This window comes from Panthera onca, chromosome B1, assembly GCF_046562875.1.
Source record: "Panthera onca isolate mPanOnc1 chromosome B1, mPanOnc1 haplotype 2, whole genome shotgun sequence".
NCBI classification, from domain to species: domain Eukaryota; kingdom Metazoa; phylum Chordata; class Mammalia; order Carnivora; family Felidae; genus Panthera; species Panthera onca.
This window is the reverse complement of record NC_138342.1, coordinates 29,042,851-29,063,307: the sequence shown is the minus strand read 5'-3', so window position 1 is coordinate 29,063,307 and position 20,457 is coordinate 29,042,851.

The following is a 20,457-nucleotide window of genomic DNA, read 5'->3' as shown; positions in this document are numbered from 1 at the left end:
GATTTTTATAATACTTTTTCTTAAAGATTTTAATTGATCTTGGTTTGACTTATTTAAAATGAGCTTTTATGTTTGGGGCTTGGAATGGAAGAGAACTCAGCAGGACCTATAACTAATATCCATTAAGCTGAATCCTGTATCTGACAGCAGAAGTCATTAGTAACTTTCTATAAAGAACTTAAGTACTTATTTGTTTCTATTTCTGCAAACTAAGAGTTTTTGCAACATTATCTCTAACTTTCACTGAGCTCTAAATTCTTGGGTTCTATGGTGAGATGGTGGCTTCTACGGTAACTTATTGTTTTGTTTTGTTAAATAAATATATAGTCAAGGATACATGGGTGCAAGAAAACACTGGGTAGATAGAAAGGGTCTTAGTCATCAATGTCAATGTGTGCATATTAGTTTTATTTTAAAATAGGTTTCAGGGCACTTGGGTGGCTCCATTGGTTAAGCGTCAGACTCTTGATTTTGGCTTAGGTCATGATCTCATGGTTTGTGAGACTGATCCCCACATTAAGCTCTGTGCTGATGGCAAGGAGACTGCTTGGGATTCTCTGTCTCCCTATTCCTCTGCCCTTCCCCCATTCATGCTCACACTCGCTCTATCTCTCAATTAAATAAACATTTTTAAAAAATTTTAAAAAAGTAAAGTAGGTTTAAGAATGTAAAAAATACACAAAAAATAAAGAGATGACCCATGTAATGTCTGTATTTCTGTATCATTTTCTAATGATTGTTATTGTTTAATTATTACCATTAAGATTAATAAAGGAAACCTGTGTGCTATCAGTGGGAATGTAAATTGGTGCACCCTCCATGGAAACACTGTGGAGGTTTCTCAAAAATTAAAAATAGAACTACCATATGATCCAGCAATTCTACTTCTGGGTATTTATCCAAAAAAAAAAGAACATGAAAACATTAACTTGAGGTGTACCTGGGTGGCTCAGTTGGTTAAGCAACTCACTCTTGGTTTCAGCTCAAGTCATGATCTCACACTTGTGAATTTTAGCCGCATGTCAGGCTCTGCTCTGACAGCATTTATCTCAAAATAAATAAATAAATGTAAGAAAATACATTAACTTGAAAAGACATATGCACCCTCATGTTTATTGCAGCATTATTTACAATAGTCAAGATATGGCCACAAACTTTGTGTCCATCAATAGATGAATGACTAAAGATGTGGTATACATAAAAGATGGGATATTATTCAGTACTTTGTGACAACATGGATAGATCATGAAGACATATGCTCAGTGAAATAAATCAGATGGATAAAGACAAATGCCATATGATCTCACTTATATTTTTAATCTAAAAAAATAAATAAAAAACCTAATTCAAAGAGAATAGATTGGTAGGTACAAAGTTGAGGGGGATGTGAGAGAGTAAAATAGGTGAAAAAATCAAAAGGTATGAACTTCCAGTTATAAAATAAATAAGTCAATAAGTGAAGTATAGCATGGTGACTATAGTCAATATATTTTAATAAATTTTAGACTTTACCCTGAGATCCAAGGTATATACTCTTCCAGAATTCATTAACAATAGATTTTCCCACAAGCCAGAGAGCTGCTCATCCGATATGGAATCCATTTGAACCTAAATTTCCACCCAAACAAAATAAAAACCCTGTCAGGACCATCTACACATCATTCTGTTGTTTCTTGGTCTTATTTTCACTGGTTACAATTAAAGACCCATACAAATTCAAATGGGTCCACTTGGAGAGGATAGCTCAGTTCTATACCCCAGACAACATCACCTATCCAAAGAGCTCACTACTTCTTGATGGTGGTGATATGGCAGATGATACTGGCTCATGACTTCTTACCACCTATTCCAGGGACAATTTCACCTGGACACAAAGATCTTTGCCCAAACAATGCCCATAGAAGCCATTTGAAGCCAAATTGGACATAAGACATTTTTTCTTTTCTTCCTCTGATATTAGGGATCCTATTATGTTTCTGAATTTACTCTCTGCTGAATCTGTGATTGGTTTATGCTTTTTTTTCCTCTGTTAAAACATACACCCCTAAAAGGAAATCTGCCTAAAAGGAAATCTGATGGAGGTTAGTAAAATTAATGGAGCTTATTGCTTTCCTCAGGATGTACCTTCTTCATATGAGTGAACCCCTTGACCCCTTGGGAAGAAGACCACCCACATACTAATGCCTTTCTATTTTTTCCAGATTTCCTCCACTGTCTCTTGCCTTGCATCTCCAACCATGGCCACTACAAGTACTCTTTGCCTAGGTTAAATGGAGCACCATATTTTCTCAGGTACATTATACTATCAATATGACATCTTAGCTCTATACAAGTCCAGATTGGCATGCACATCACCCTATATATGTTTCCTTGCCAATTGCCAGCATACTTTCCCTAATGAAACTGTATCCCAGTGTTCAGTGGTTACACTAGGGATTCCTATAGTTCTTTACCCAGGAGATACATCCCTGTTTTCATTAATCCAAAGATAAAGGGAAAAATAGTATTTCTATCTTAATAGGACATTCCAATACCAAAGATCCACCAGCATTGATATCAGTACAGCAGGCTTTGTCGAACAAAATCACATTTTAAGGTCAACAAAAATCTTTCAGTGACCCTTGAGATCATATTCAAAGTGTATGTGAAATGTTGTCCTTTATGCAACTAGCCCTTGAGTCTCTGACCCAAATGGTGAAGGACATACTGGCTCTTAACTACTTATTAGCTGGGTAAGAAGGCATTTGTGCCATTCAGGGTGTATCCTGCTATGTGTGCATTTTTAAGTATGAATAAGTACAGTCAAAACTACAATAAATAGGCCCAGAGCTAAAAGTCTTTCATGACATAACCAAATATTCCATCAGATTTCCTAAAATCAGAGATAACCTGATCTATCCCTTCGGTTATTGCCCACAAAGTGGTACCTTTGGTTAGACTGGGTTCCAAACCTTCATCATATGCCCAATATGACTCTTCCTAGTTGTCATTTTGGTCATAGTTTGCCTTCTATGGCTAAGTCAAGATATCTTCACAATCATGAACACAAGTATTATGCATCCCAAATAGTGTTATTAATGATGAGATATCACGGAGTCCTCACTCTCTCAACTGTTCACCTTCTTGGTGGAACCTGTTCCCTTGGTACTCCTCCATATGTCCCCCTGATGACATGCTATTCCTTTTCTAGGACCTGTGAGTATAATGAATCAATTTCACTTTTATATACCTCTCCATGATGTTATTCTTTGTCTGGCCCTGACTGATAATAAAAAAAAATCAATTTTTAAGTACTGTAATTACTCCTTGTAACGTAAGATATAAGCAAAACTGGCACTGGATGAGAAGCAAAAACATTACTCTGGTGTAAGTTCATTTGCTTATACAAAGAGGAAGTCTACTACTTATGAAATAGGGGGAAAGATCCCCGATGTATAAAAAGGTAGAGTTTAGCTAATATAAGGAGTAATGGGAAGAAATACTGAGAAAGCCCTAACCTACCCCAGGTATTCATGGGCTAACTAAAACCTAAACCAGAGCAAAAGACCCAAGAAAGCCTTTCTGTATGTCATGAGACTTCATTCTATAGCTATGAGGCAGCAAAAGTATGGAGAGTCCCCCTCTCCCTGCCTGTCCCCCCGTTGCTCACATAGAAATGAATGACCTACTGAAAGATTAGAGTAGAACAAGAACACTGATAAAAATTCTCAATCTGAAAAAAACTTTCAATCTGAAACTAAGTGCAATGTATTATCATCTACCACTAAGGAATTTGAAGTCTATAAAAGAGGAAATGTAGTTACACCAGCAAATCAACCCCAATCAGCTTGACTAATTACTAGAACGACCTAATTTCTCTCATTAATGGCTTGATCCAAGATAAAGCATGCCCATTGCAGTGTGTAAATATCATTTATCCTAGCCTCTTCTGATATGCTGTATATAACTTTATTCATAGATTATAAAGCACATTAAGCAAAAAAGTAAGCCAAAAAAATTGCTAAGAGATAAATTAGTCTATAGGAACAGATCTGATGGTGGACCAGATGCTAACTATCTGAGACTTAATAACTGGGATAACTATGCTAAAAGTTGTATGAAAAGGAAAACAATATGTATTAACAAAAAATTTAAGCAGAAGAATGGAAACCAGAAGACATAGTGAAATATAAATACTAAAATTAAAACATATTACACCAGAGATGAAGAACTTCTTCAATGGCTACATGAGCAGATCAGACAGAAGAGAAAAAAAATGAGAGAATTTGATTCTAAGTTGATATAAGTGATAAAAACTAAAATGAAAAAGAAAATAAGTAAACATATAAAATGAAAGACCCACGGCCCTTGAGAAGCAATAGATACTAATATATATGCAATTGGAATCTCAAAAGGAGAAGAAAAAAAAGGTAGAAGAAATACTTGAAAATATAATGACTCAGTATTTTCCCAAATTACTAAATGATAGTAAACCACAAATTTGTGAAATTCAGAAAACCTAAAAAGAAAAAAATAAACACAAATTTAATACACATAGTCAAACGAATGAAAACCAAGAAAAAGAAGATATCTTGAAATTAACCAAAGAAAAAATTATAAGAATGGTAGCAGAATTTTTGTTGTATACAATAATAGTCAGAATACTATGAAATGACATCTGTAGAGTGCTAAAACACAAACAAAAATAAAATTCAGAAAATAACCTCGCTAACTAAGTATTCTATAGCCCAGGAACTATTTTTAAAATTTTAGGGAAAATGCTTTTTTTCACATAAACAAAAGCTAAAATAATGAATTATCAGCACAAATTCTTTACAAAAAATATTATAAAAAGTATTTTCAGGGCTCAAGAAGCATATTACTGTCTGGGGAGCCTGGATGACTCAGGTGGCTAAAGGTTGGACTCTTGGTTTCAGCTCAGGTCATGATCTCACAGTTCATGAGTTAGAGCCCCATGTCCTCTGCACTGACAGTGTGGAACTTGCTCGGGATTTCTCTCTCCTTCTTTCTCCTCCTCTCCCCTCCCCAGCTTGCATGCTCTCTCTCTCTGTCTCTCTCTCTCTCTAATTATTTTTTAAAGAGTATATTACTGTCTGAATATTTGATTATAACAAATAAATAAAAAACAATGGACATAAAATAAATTTTCCACTAGTTTTTTTTTTTTTTTTTTTTTTTTTTTTAACTAAAAGATAACAGTACAGGGGCGCCTGGGTGGCTCAGTCGGTTAAGCGGCCGACTTCGGCCCAGGTCATGATCTCGCGGTCCATGAGTTCCAGCCCCGCGTCGGGCTCTGTGCTGACAGCTCAGAGCCTGGAGCCTGCTTCGGATTCTGTGTCTCCCTCTTTCTGACCCTCCCCTGTTCATGCTTTGTCTCTCTCTGTCTCAAAAATAAATAAACGTTACAAAAAAAATTTAAAAAAAAAGATAACAGTACATGTAAATACATATATATGTGTTGTAAGGTTTATAACATATATAAGATAAAATTATATGACTATGCCAACACAAAATATTGAGAAATAAAATGGAGCTATCCTGTTGGAAGGTTATTACATGAAGTGATAAAATTATTACAAAGTGAATTGTGATTAGTTAGAATATAAATTTAAATTCTATCCTAGCATAATGACTACAAAATAGGAAAAACTAATAACAACAGTAAGGATAAAATAGAATTATAAAAATTAATAAATTCATTCAAATGAATACAGGAAAAATGTTGAGGAGAAAGAGCCAAGAAGATATAGAAACAACAGAAAAACAAAAGCAGGATAGAAACTTTAAACATAGAAACAAATTGTATTAAAAGTAAGTAATCTAGAACCCAGAAAACCGCTAGAGGATTAGCAGAAGGGAGTCTCCGGAGTCAAGCGCAGAGGAGAGGCCCACGGAAGAGGGTAGGAAGGGCAGCGAGGCGCACAGGGGAAGTGCACTGCAGGTCCTCACCACGCCAGGGACTCTCCAAAATGACCAAACGGAAGAATTCCCCTCAGAAGAATCTCCAGGAAATAACAACAGCTAATGAACTGATCAAAAAGGATTTAAATAATATAACAGAAAGTGAATTTAGAATAATAGTCATAAAATTAATCGCTGGGCTTGAAAACAGTATACAGGACAGCAGAGAATCTCTTGCCACAAAGATCGAGGGACTAAGGAACAGTCACGAGGAGTTGAAAAACGCTTTAAACGAATTGCAAAACAAAATGGAATCCACGATGGCTCGGCTTGAAGAGGCAGAGGAGAGAATAGGTGAACTAGAAGATAAAGTTATGGAGAAAGAGGAAGCTGAAAGAAAGAGGGATAAAAAAATCCAGGAGTATGAGGGGAAAATTAGAGAACTAAGTGATACACTAAAAAAAAATAATATACGCATAATTGGTATCCCAGAGGAGGAAGAGAGAGGGAAGGGTGCTGAAGGGGTACTTGAACAAATTATAGCTGAGAACTTCCCTGAACTGGGGAAGGAAAAAGGCATTGAAATCCAAGAGGCACAGAGAACTCCCTTCAGACGTAACTTGAATCGATCTTCTGCACGACATATCATAGTGAAACTGGCAAAATACAAGGATAAAGAGAAAATTCTGAAAGCAGCAAGGGATAAACGTGCCCTCACATATAAAGGGACACCTATAAGACTCGTGACTGATCTCTCCTTTGAAACTTGGCAGGCCAGAAAGGCTTGGCACGATATCTACAGTGTGCTAAACAGAAAAAATATGCAGCCGAGAATCCTTTATCCAGCAAGTCTGTCATTTAGAATAGAAGGAGAGATAAAGGTCTTCCCAAACAAACAAAAACTGAAGGAATTTGTCACCACGAAACCAGCCCTACAAGAGATCCTAAGGGGGATCCTGTGAGACAAAGTACCAGAGACATCACTACAAGCATAAAACATACAGACATCACAATGACTCTAAACCCATATCTTTCTATAATAACACTGAATGTAAATGGATTAAATGCGCCAACTAAAAGACATAGGGTATCAGAATGGATAAAAAAACAAGACCCATCTATTTGCTGTCTACAAGAGACTCATTTTAGATCTGAGGACACCTTTAGATTGAGAGTGAGGGGATGGAGAACTATTTATCATGCTCCTGGAAGCCAAAAGAAAGCTGGAGTAGCCATACTTATATCAGACAAACTAGACTTTAAATTAAAGGCTGTAACAAGAGATGAAGAAGGGCATTATATAATAATCACAGGGTCTATCCACCAGGAAGAGCTAACTATTATAAATGTCTATGCGCCAAATACCCGAGCCCCCAGATATATAAAACAATTACTCATAAACATAAGCAACCTTATTGATAAGAATGTGGTCATTGCAGGGGACTTTAACACCCCACTTACAGAAATGGATAGATCATCTAGACACACAGTCAATAAAGAAACAAGGGCCCTGAATGATACATTGGATCAGATGGACTTGACAGATATATTTAGAACTCTGCATCCCAAAGCAACAGAATATACTTTCTTCTCGAGTGCACATGGAACATTCTCCAAGATAGATCATATACTGGGTCACAAAACAGCCCTTCATAAGTTTACAAGAATTGAAATTATACCATGCATACTTTCAGACCACAATGCTATGAAGCTTGAAATCAACCACAGGAAAAAGTCTGGAAAACCTCCAAAAGCATGGAGGTTAAAGAACACCCTACTAACGAATGAGTGGGTCAACCAGGCAATTAGAGAAGAAATTAAAACATATATGGAAACAAACGAAAATGAAAATACAACAATCCAAACGCTCTGGGATGCAGCGAAGGCAGTCCTGAGAGGAAAATACATTGCAATCCAGGCCTATCTCAAGAAACAAGAAAAATCCCAAATACAAAATCTAACAGCACACCTAAAGGAAATAGAAGCAGAACAGCAAAGGCAGCCTAAACCCAGCAGAAGAAGAGAAATCATAAAGATCAGAGCAGAAATAAACAATATAGAATCTAAAAAAACTGTAGAGCAGATCAACGAAACCAAGAGTTGGTTTTTTGAAAAAATAAACAAAATTGACAAACCTCTAGCCAGGCTTCTCAAAAAGAAAAGGGAGATGACCCAAATAGATAAAATCATGAATGAAAATGGAATGATTACAACCAATCCCTCAGAGATACAAACAATTATCAGGGAATACTATGAAAAATTATATGCCAGCAAATTGGACAACCTGGAAGAAATGGACAAATTTCTAAACACCCACACTCTTCCCAAACTCAATCAGGAGGAAATAGAAAGCTTGAACAGACCCATAACCAGCGAAGAAATTGAATCGGTTATCAAAAATCTCCCAACAAATAAGAGTCCAGGACCAGATGGCTTCCCAGGGGAGTTCTACCAGACATTTAAAGCAGAGATAATACCTATCCTTCTCAAGCTATTCCAAGAAATAGAAAGGGAAGGACAACTTCCAGACTCATTCTATGAAGCCAGTATTACTTTGATTCCTAAACCAGACAGAGACCCAGTAAAAAAAGAGAACTACAGGCCAATATCCCTGATGAATATGGATGCAAAAATTCTTAATAAGATACTAGCTAATCGAATTCAACAGCATATAAAAAGAATTATTCACCATGATCAAGTGGGATTCATTCCTGGGATGCAGGGCTGGTTCAACATTCGCAAATCGATCAACGTGATACATCACATTAACAAAAAAAAAGAGAAGAACCATATGATCCTGTCAATCGATGCAGAAAAGGCCTTTGACAAAATCCAGCACCCTTTCTTAATAAAAACCCTTGAGAAAGTCGGGATAGAAGGAACATACTTAAAGATCATAAAGGCCATTTATGAAAAGCCCACAGCTAACATCATCCTCAACGGGGAAAAACTGAGAGCTTTTTCCCTGAGATCAGGAACACGACAGGGATGCCCACTGTCACCGCTGCTGTTTAATATAGTGCTGGAAGTTCTAGCATCAGCAATCAGACAACAAAAGGAAATCAAAGGCATCAAAATTGGCAAAGATGAAGTCAAGCTTTCGCTTTTTGCAGATGACATGATATTATACATGGAAAATCCGATAGACTCCACCAAAAGTCTGCTAGAACTGATACATGAATTCAGCAAAGTTGCAGGATACAAAATCAACGTGCAGAAATCAGTTGCATTCTTATACACTAACAATGAAGCAACAGAAAGACAAATGAAGAAACTGATCCCATTCACAATTGCACCAAGAAGCATAAAATACCTAGGAATAAATCTAACTAAAGATGTAAAAGATCTGTATGCTGAAAACTATAGAAAGCTTATGCAGGTAATTGAAGAAGATATAAAGAGATGGAAAGACATTCCCTGCTCATGGATTGGAAGAATAAATATTGTCAAAATGTCAATACTACCCAAAGCTATCTACACATTCAATGCAATCCCAATCAAAATTGCACCAGCATTCTTCTCGAAACTAGAACAAGCAATCCTAAAATTCATATGGAACCACAAAAGGCCCCGAATAGCCAAAGTAATTTTGAAGAAGAAGACCAAAGCAGGAGGCATCACAATCCCAGACTTTAGCCTCTACTACAAAGCTGTCATCATCAAGACAGCATGGTATTGGCATAAAAACAGACACATAGACCAATGGAATAGAATAGAAACCCCAGAACTAGACCCACAAACGTATGGCCAACTCATCTTTGACAAAGCAGGAAAGAACATCCAATGGAAAAAAGACAGTCTCTTTAACAAATGGTGCTGGGAGAACTGGACAGCAACATGCAGAAGGTTGAAACTAGACCACTTTCTCACACCATTCACAAAAATAAACTCAAAATGGATAAAGGACCTGAATGTGAGACAGGAAACCATCAAAACCTTAGAGGAGAAAGCAGGAAAAGACCTCTCTGACCTCAGCCGTAGCAATCTCTTACTCGGCACATCCCCAAAGGCAAGGGAATTAAAAGCAAAAGTGAATTACTGGGACCTTATGAAGATAAAAAGCTTCTGCACAGCAAAGGAAACAACCAACAAAACTAAAAGGCAACCAACGGAATGGGAAAAGATATTTGCAAATGACACATCGGACAAAGGGCTAGTATCCAAAATCTATAAAGAGCTCATCAAACTCCACACCCGAAAAACAAATAACCCAGTGAAGAAATGGGCAGAAAACATGAATAGACACTTCTCTAAAGAAGACATCCGGATGGCCAACAGGCACATGAAAAGATGTTCAACGTCGCTCCTTATCAGGGAAATACAAATCAAAACCACACTCAGATACCACCTCACGCCAGTCAGAGTGGCCAAAATGAAGAAATCAGGAGACTATAGATGCTGGAGAGGATGTGGAGAAACAGGAACCCTCTTGCACTGTTGGTGGGAATGCAAATTGGTGCAGCCGCTCTGGAAAGCAGTGTGGAGGTTCCTCAGAAAATTAAAAATAGACCTACCCTATGACCCAGCAATAGCACTGCTAGGAATTTATCCAAGGGATACAGGAGTACTGATGCATAGGGGCACCTGTACCCCAATGTTTATAGCGGCACTCTCAACAATAGCCAAATTATGGAAAGAGCCTAAATGTCCATCAACTGATGAATGGATAAAGAAATTGTGGTTTATATACACAATGGAATACTACGTGGCAATGAGAAAAAATGAAATATGGCCTTTTGTAGCAACATGGATGGAACTGGAGAGTGTGATGCTAAGTGAAATAAGTCATACAGAGAAAGACAGATACCATATGGTTTCACTCTTATGTGGATCCTGAGAAACATAACAGAAACCCATGGGGGAGGGGAAGGAAAAAAAAAAAAAAAAAAAGAGGTTAGAGTGGGAGAGAGGCAAAGCATTAGAGACTGTTAAAAACTGAGAACAAACTGAGGGTTGATGGGGGGTGGGAGGGAGGGCAGGGTGGGAGGGAGGGCAGGGTGGGTGATGGGTATTGAGGAGGGCACTTTTTGGGATGAGCACTGGGTGTTGTATGGAAACCAATTTGACAGTAAATTTCATATATTAAAAAATAAAAAAAAAAAAAAAAAAAAAAAAAAAAAAAAAAGTAAGTAATCTAATGATTCCATTGAAAATATCGATTTTCAAAATAGAAAAAAAAAAAAAACAAAAACACGAGACCACACTATAAATGGTCTATAGAAGCCCACTTGAAATAAATACAAAAAAAGATAATTAAAAATGAATGGATAAAAAATTATATACCATTAAGTCTCATCGAAAGAAAGCTTGAGTGACTATATTATAATACACAAATAGATTAGAACCAGGAATAAGGATGGATGTTTACCAATAAATTCATTTTTTAAAAAAATGTTTATTTATCTTGAGAGAGAGAGAGTGTGTGTGCACATGACTGTGGGGGAGGGACAGAGAGAGAGGGAGAGAGAGAATCCCTAGTAGGTTCCATGCTGCTCCATGAACCGTGAGACCATGACCGGGGCCAAAATCAAGAGTTGGGCACTTAACTGACTGAGCCACCCAGATGCCCCACAGTAAATTCTATTAGTAATTAAAGAAATAAACAATATTACTATCTCTTTAAGAAATTAAAGTAATTCTTCTCAAATTGTTTATGACAGCAACACTATAATTGTATAAAAGATTGCTATGATTTTATAAGAAATAGAATGAAAAACTAACATAAATCATAAATATTGAGTCAATATCCTTAATTAAATATTAACAAATGAAATTCAGCAATACATATATAATTATAATATGGATTTTATTCCCAAAATACAAGTTGGGTTTCACATCCCCAAATAAATCAGTGTCACTAATTTATTAAAAGTTAAAAGGTATACTCATTAACAGATGTCAAGACACACAGTGAAATTCAATATTCGTTTATGATTAAAAACTTTTGTAAACTAGAAATAGAAAGGAGTTTCTCAAACAAACAAAACGCATTTACATAAAACCTTCAGCTTAGAAGATTGTGATAGACAAACCATATGGTGAGCCCCATTGATCTCCACCTATTAATGTGTATACTTTTGTGCAATCCCCACCCACTGAGTGTGGGAGGAACATGAGACTTCCTTATAATCATCAGAATATGGTACAGGTGATGGAATGCTTCTCCCATCATACTGTGCTGTATAATATACTATATTATCACTCTGGAGATTGAGGTTGTTCTTGCATGCTTAATGCAATAAGCAGACATGGGGCACCAGGGTGGCTCAGTGGGTTAAGTTATGGACTTCGGCTCAGGTTATGATCTCGCAGTTTGTGGGTTCAAGCCCCATGTTGCGGTCTGTGCTGACAGCTCAGAGCCTGGAACCTGTTTCAGATTCTGTGTCCTCTTCTCTCTCTGCCCTGCCCACTTGCGCTCTGTCTCTCAAAAAAGAATAAATATTAAAAAAAAAGTGTTAATGTAATAAGCAGACATGATATAGAAGCCCACTTGACTCAGAACTACATCTAGCCTCAAGGCTGAAGATAGCCTCCAGCCAATAGCCGAAAACATCTGGGGCCTTCATCTTGTATTCACAAGGAATTTAATCCTGCCAACAACTTGAATGAAATTGGAGGTGGATTTTTCCCCATTGGTGCCTCCAGATGAGATAGAAAGCCTGACAAGTCTATCAGATTGACCCTGATCAGAAGAACCATTTACCCATGCCCAGATTCGTGACCAACAGAAAGTATAAGATAATAAAAACGTATTGATTTAACCTGATAATTTCTCAGTAACTCATTACACAGGAGTGGAAAACTAACAAAGTCGTATCTAATGGTGAAAGAGCAAACATGTTCTCGCAAGACTCAAGATACAGCAAGAATGTGCAGGTCCTAATCATTATAAATGACCAGAAAAAGAATTACACATACAAGAAGGAACAAAAACAAAACAGTTTCTATTTATTTATACACAACATGATTATATATGTATAGATTCCTAGGTAACCAGCTTTTATCATTTAATTATCATAAATATCTATGTTGTACCACGATCCATAGCAATTTTTAGTTTCATTTTGAATAAATTAAACATTCATTGAGCAATACAGCTTTAAATGGAAAGATTATACGTACCAAAAATTAACTCCTTTCGGATACCATTCAAGTTCTAAATTTTAAAATATTTATAATTTTATTAACTCATTATTATAGGTTGGGCTTAGATAATTTCAAAATTTTCTTAGATAATTTCAAAAACAAAGAAATACCCAAAGACTATTTCAGAAATCAAGTTTATTTTGTATTTAAATTGTTGGACAAATAAAATAAATTAATATAGACTTTAATAAAGCACATACATTTTAAGAATCTTCACAAGTTACAGAAATTGCATTTAACTTTATTCTTAAGAAACTTTTAAGTTTTGGACACAATTTAAAGTTCAACTAAATGATTTATCCATTCTAAAAAGCCATTCTAAATCTCCAACTGAGAAACCCATGAGAGTCGACTAGGAAATATCTAACTTTTCTGCTGGAGGGATGACTAAACATATAAGAAAACAATTTCAGTTGGAACATCTTGTTATTTTGAGTTCTTTTTAAAAAATCTGATTCTCAACACTTCTTTTTGGAAAGCTATTTCTTCATTCTAGTCTTGATTTACTTTGACATTTGTGAACATGCTAATTTTCCGTTGACAGATTTTCTCCAAATCTCATTTTACTCAGCTTTGTCACTAAGCATAACGATAAGATGGTTAACAAATGAAAATAATAATAAAGATGATAATAAAAATCTTAGGTAATTTAAGCTTGGTGTTTATTCTTCCCATGCTTTTCATGTAATACATGTGCTAGAGAGTAACCATGGTCAAAGAACTATAAAATCAACTAAATTAAAAAATCAGCTACTAAATAATCAAGGGCAATGCTATTATTGCTAAAATGCTGCAAGTACAGTGTGATATTTGCCTTATAAAATTAAGCTTCACATTATTTTGTTAGTATTCTTAAAGTTTGTACATATACTTCAGTATATATTTGCCTATAGCCATAAAAAATATTTATTTCTTTTTGTGCCAAACACTTATCAAAAGCTCCACAACCCAGAAAAAAATTGACAGTGTGGGAGGTTCACAGGCATAAGTAGATAAGAAGTTACATTTAGTTTTTCTAAAAACTTTACTTTTTAACAGACTTCAATCAAGATCTCTTTTGTAATGTCTTTTGTGATTTGCATCCAAAATGCACACCAAAATGAGATTCATTTTTCATTATATCATTGTCATTTCAGAGCATAAAAATGCAGAATTAGCATCAGCATTAGTTCCACAAAGTACTTTCTTCAGATTAAAAGTCAGCAAATTATTGTAAACAACATGATTTAATTCATTGGCAGTGATATTTTTGGCAGCTCAGTCACTGTTAGAGTTATGTTAGAATTATTTTTTTTTATTAGCAGGCATGATGTAAGTGATGTGAGAAACAACTGTGAAATTATAATCTGCATAAAAGACAATTCTGAAACAGTTATTTTTCCTGTTTCCATGTGCTTTTGAGAACGTGAAAATAAATTTAACTTCCAAGCATTCTTCATATGTTTTTTCTGTAGTAACTAGGAATACCAAATGTTCATTTGTGATAGCAATACAACTCAAAACACACACACACACAGACACACACGCACACACACACACACACAATCCAGGGATTTATATAAGCAATTGATGGGATAATAAAATACTGTTTGCATAGGAGCTCAGTTGCTTTTTGAGTAAACTTTCTAGATATTTAACAATCTGGCCAAAGACTTTCTCTAAGCACTAAAGATTTTGGGTTGGGTAGATAATTTGACTCTTCACTATAATTACTCTCTGAAATTTACAGGTTATATGTTTTAAAACTTCATAATTTTGATTTTGTCAAAGTAGAATTCTATTAAAATTGTATAATCTATAGATGGACAGATGAAGTCCAAAACTATTAAAATCACAAATATCTCCAATAAGTGTAATAAAATGCTCTTGTAGAAATAGAAACATAATTGATGTTTAAACATTTAAATAACTTATGCATTAACAGAATTATATAGAAATAAAAATTGAAAGTTGTAAACAGATGTGTATTATTTTTAAATAATCTAGGATAAAAGATTTCTAAACCTTTAAGACTGATCATTTCATATTTAGACTAAATGCCTAGTTTTAATGTTTAAAGTGGAATACATTTGATGACTTTAATCAAAATATATATGCACCTGGGAGTCTCTTTTGGCAGACATAATTTGCATTGAAATTCACTTGAGGGGCGCCTGGATAGAGCAGTGGGTTAAACGTGTCTTCCGCTCAGGTCATGATCTCACCGTTAGTGGGTCCCAACCCTGAGTCCGACTCTGTGCTGACAGCTCAGAGCCTGGAGCCTGCTTCGGATTCTGTCTCCCTCTCTCTCTCTGGCCCTCCCCTGCTGATGCTCTGTCTCTGTCTCTCAAAAATAAATGAATGTTAAAAAAAATCACTTGAAAGTAACCCCTTCAAAAAACCATACAAATATGTATTGAATCCATATGATGGAAAAGACGTTAAGACATTTTCCATGCAGGTACTTCAAATCTAAGTGATAGGATGGCACAAGGAAATAATAGAAGGCATACAAAATGGGATATAATTTTTCTTTATCATGAGGATAAATCTTCCAGAAAGACAGGAATATAGAGGCTGAAATGTGGTCAGAGACATGATACCACTCATCGTTCTTCCTTCCTTCAGCAGAGAATATGCCTCATTTTCTTGAAACTCAGTACATATTTTCCAGCATTTTTAAACATTTATTTATTTTTGAGAGACAGAGACAGAATGCGAGTGGGGGAGGGGCAGAGAGCGTGAGAGACACAGAGCCCCTTGGAAAGATAATGTAATTTGGGGCATAAAAGTACAGTATTAAGTCAGTAATTAAAGTTTGCCAATTTATTTGATTTATATTTTTTCAGATAATGCCACCATCATTCAGCTCCCAAGCTACTTTGTTCTGTCATGATCAGTCTCTTCTACTCTTATGGTCACCTCTTCTCAATAAGATCTTATAAAGTTGCCTAATTAAATTGGACATTTTATGTAACCCTACTATGGATACTTGTGTGTGTGTGTGTGTGTGTGTGTGTGTGTGTGTGTATGTATGTTCAGTTTCACCAATGCGTACCTCATGAAATGTTATAATCATAGAATGTGAAAAAAGTTCAAAATAATACAAGAAACTGCTCCATGTCTTTTTATTGGGTGATGAACTACTTTGTGACTACTAAATGTATTAAAAAAATCAACAGAAAGGCAACAGGATCTGAGCAAGTACTTGAACTACACAGTAGCTTCCATATGTTGATGTTCCTAGCATGACAAGAAATGTATTAAGTAATTTTTAGTTTCCTTAAAACTTTCAGAAATCAGCATCATTATCTTCATTTTGTGTTTGGAGACACTGAGGCCAAAATCATTAGATATATACAAAACATCATACCCCAGTTCATTGAGAGAAATTGGAGTCAAATAAATGTCAACTAGCTTTATACTTGATATCTATTTAAAGAAAGAAAAATGGACCATTATATATAATTCCTCTATCCTTAATATCACTGTGTCATTAAAATTTATATTTACGTTTTGCGTAATTTTCCAGTATGCCAAAGGACCTATCAATTAAGTTAAAAGAAATCAGTGAACACATTGTCAAAGCAAGTGTTTAATTGAATAAGCAAAACAAGAATGAGTGAAGTAACACTTTTCAATAAGTTGTAACAGTGTATGAATCCATCCAAAGATAGTAATTTAAAGTGCAAATTATTTTTAAATATAGTGCCACTTCAATAAATAAATACCACAAATATGCAATTTTCTAGATACAGCGTTATAAACAGCAATGCCACTCTTCAAATTGGGCTCTTTTGTTGTAGTTACCTTAACTTGTAAATAAAATAGGGTTTTCTCTGACTCCATAACAACAGAAACAGATAATCAAACACATATAAAACAGCTTATAATTAAGCTAGGTATACCACACAAATGACATTTTTATTCTACACCTTTAATATATTGTGCTTCACCTAATTACTAAATTCTTTAGGTATCTCATTAATTTTACAGAGGTAAGAAAAGATAAAGAAGAATGTAAATAGAATGTAAAAGAAGGAAAAAAAGGACTAAAACTTTATTGTTATATTTTTAGTTAAAGAATACATTTAAGTATATCTTTTCTCTAAGACAGTAATATATTACTGAAAGTGTATGTCTGTTTATAGATGAATGCATATATGTGTGTGGACACAGGTTTGTATGTATATTACACACACATATACTATATTGTGATTAACATAGTATAAATATGCGTTTTCTTTCACAGATAATCTCCTAGGTATTTTTAGGTTTCAGATAAAAATAATTGAAATACAGCATGTTTTTGCCCATAATAATCCCTTTCATAAATGAAGTGTTACCTACTATCTCCCAAGAAAGTAAATAAAATTCTTATTTATCGCTGAATACATCTTTGAATTATGCCTATCCTTATATCAGTGTAGTAAAATATACACATATTGACTATATATAATGATATACATCTTTAATATATATCACAAAATATGTATAGAGATTATATATTTATAATTAAAGAAGCACAAATAGTTGTAAATTATGTTCCTCATTTCTGAAACTGGTTATGAATCTGTATTTGGTATCTATGATTTCCCTGTTTTACGAATCATTTCACGTTCTACTTGACTTTAGACATTAATTCTGATGCTTCTCCTTTTTGCTTCAACCTGATGAAATAACTTAAACATTTATTCTGAAGACTGTGAGTTATCAATGATCCTGTAAATATTGCAGTCTTTAAAATCACACCTGAAAATGTAAAAATTGTAAAATCACACCTAAACATGATATAGATTGTCCTGGTGTCAGATATTCTCCACCTTGAACCCATTGGTTAAAAAATTATGTATGCATATATATATACATTATATATATACATTATATATATATAACATATATATATAATGTATATATATGTATATATGTGTGTATATCCCCTTGATTTCCATGACAACTGCTTCAGAAAATGCAATTACTTCCTTCTTTGTTTGCTGCTTTGAAGACCCGAAGAACAAAAATGTGTGTTACTCTCAACATTTGTTTCAATGGAGTTATGATTGGGGCATTTAGGAGAACTAGGAACTCTATTAGTTTTTACATTTTTAATTATTTTTTTAAATTTTAATTCCAGTATAGTTAACACACAATGTTATATTTGCTTCAGGTGTACAATACAGTGATTCAACGATTCTATTAGGAGAGTGAGGACCTCTAACCCAGCAACACAGATTGGGGTAATAGGAAACAAATTTTGCAAATGTACTACACCAGGCAAGTGTGAGCTGCATTCAGTTTACTTTTTTATTCTTACAGGGGGTTGAATAGTGGCCTCTCAAAATATATGCATTTTTCCTTAACTTCCAAAACCTATGATTGTGACTTTATTTAAAAAGAGTCCTTGCAGGGGGGCCGAGGTGGCTCAGTCAGTTAAGCATCTGACTTCAGCTCAAGTCATGATCTCACAGTTTGTGAGTTCAAGGCCCACATTGGGCTCTGTGCTGACAGCTCAGAGCCTGGAGCCTGCTTCGGATTCTGTGCCTCATTCTCTCTCTGCCCCTCACCCACTTGTGCTCTGTCTCTCTCTGTCTCTCAAAATTAAATGAAAAAAAATATTTTTAAGGGTCTTTGTAGGTATAATTAATTTAAAAATCTTGAAATGAGGTCATTCTGAATTATTCAGATGGGCCCTAAATCCAATGTTCTTATAAGAGACTCTGAAGACGAAGAGGTAATCTGAACATGAAGGGAGAGATTGTGGTGATGTAAGAAAGAAAGCCCAGGAATGCCAGAACTCACCTAAAGGGTCTCCCAAGTAGTATGACCTTGCTAAACCTTGAATTTTGACTTCTCCTCTTCTGAAATGTGATAGAATAAATTTCTGTTGTTTAACCCACCCACAGGGTGCCTGGGTGGCTCAGTTGGTTGAGCGTCGACTTTGGCTCAGGTCATGATCATGGTTCATGAGTTCAAGCCCCGCATCATTCTCTGTGCTGACAGCTCCGAGCCTGGAGCCTGCTTCAGATTCTGTGTCTCCCTCTCTCTCTGCCCCTCCCCCACTTGTGCTCTGTCTCTCCCTCTCAAAAATAAATGAACATTTAAAAAAATGTTTTAAAAAGCCACCCAGTTGGTGGTAATTTGTTACAGCATCTCTAGAAAACTAATGTGGTTCTCATTTATGTGTACTTTGTCTTTAAAACAACACATAGATTTCTCACTAGTTAAGTAACATCCGATACTTTGTATAACACAACTGCAAGGTGTTGTCACAAACTTGGTGCCATGAAAGAACCATTCTGCAATAATATCAGGCTATTTGTGTGTAAGTCATAAGGTATTTGGTAAAGCCAGTGAGTTTTATAAATATGAGCCCATTTCCCCTTTTCAAAAATATAATATGAGAAATGGAAATGCACTATTATAGGGTTCATAGACTACATGTCAAATTGTATAATGTCACTTGAAGATACAATATAATGAAAATGTAAACTAAAAGCTGTACTGAGACTAGTGAAATAACAAGATTTATCGTAAATAAAACTACAAAGTATATAAAATGGAAAATAAAAATCACTCAATTGATCCAAAAGAATACAGAAAAAAAAAAAAAGAACTAGATCAAAGAAGAGTTATGATAAATCAAAACCAAACTTACAAAGTTTTGAATCAAATTATGAATAACAATATTCTCTTTGGAGGCTCCTGAGTGGCTCAGTTAGTGGAGCATCCAACTCTTGATTTCAGCTCAGGGTCATGATCCCAGGGTCGTGGAAGAGTTCAACTCCGGTTATGATCCCAGGGACATGGGATTAAGCCCCATGTCAGACTCTGTGCTGAGCTTGGAGCCTGCTTGGGGTACTACCTCCCTCTCTTTCCCTCTGTCCCTCTCTTCTGATTGCACCCTCTCTCTCTAAAAAAAATAAAAATAATAAATAAATTAAAAGTAATAATATTCACTTCAGATGTATAGGTCCTTAACAACTAAATTAAGGGGTTGAGATGATCAGATTGGATTCAAAAACAAAATCCATCTATAGGTGGCCTACACGAAACTCACTTTAAATATACAGACAAAATAGGTCAAGAGTAAAAGATGGAAAATGATATGCCATACTTCCGTTAATCCCAAGAAAAATAGAAAGTTATTATTGACATCAAAAAAAAAATAACATTTCAGAGCAAAAAATGCCAGGTTGAAGAGAGTTTCATAATGATAAGTGAGTCAATTAACCAATCATATTTATGCACTCAAGTGCAGATTCACAGAGGATACAGAGAACAACGTCTTCAAGATCTATCAAAAGACAATTCGACAATTATAGTCAAAGATCTTAACTTAGAAAAATATAGGCATATAAAAGACTTAAACAATACTGTCATCTTTTATGTAATTTATGTAATTCGTCTAGCAACAGTACAATAGAAAACCAC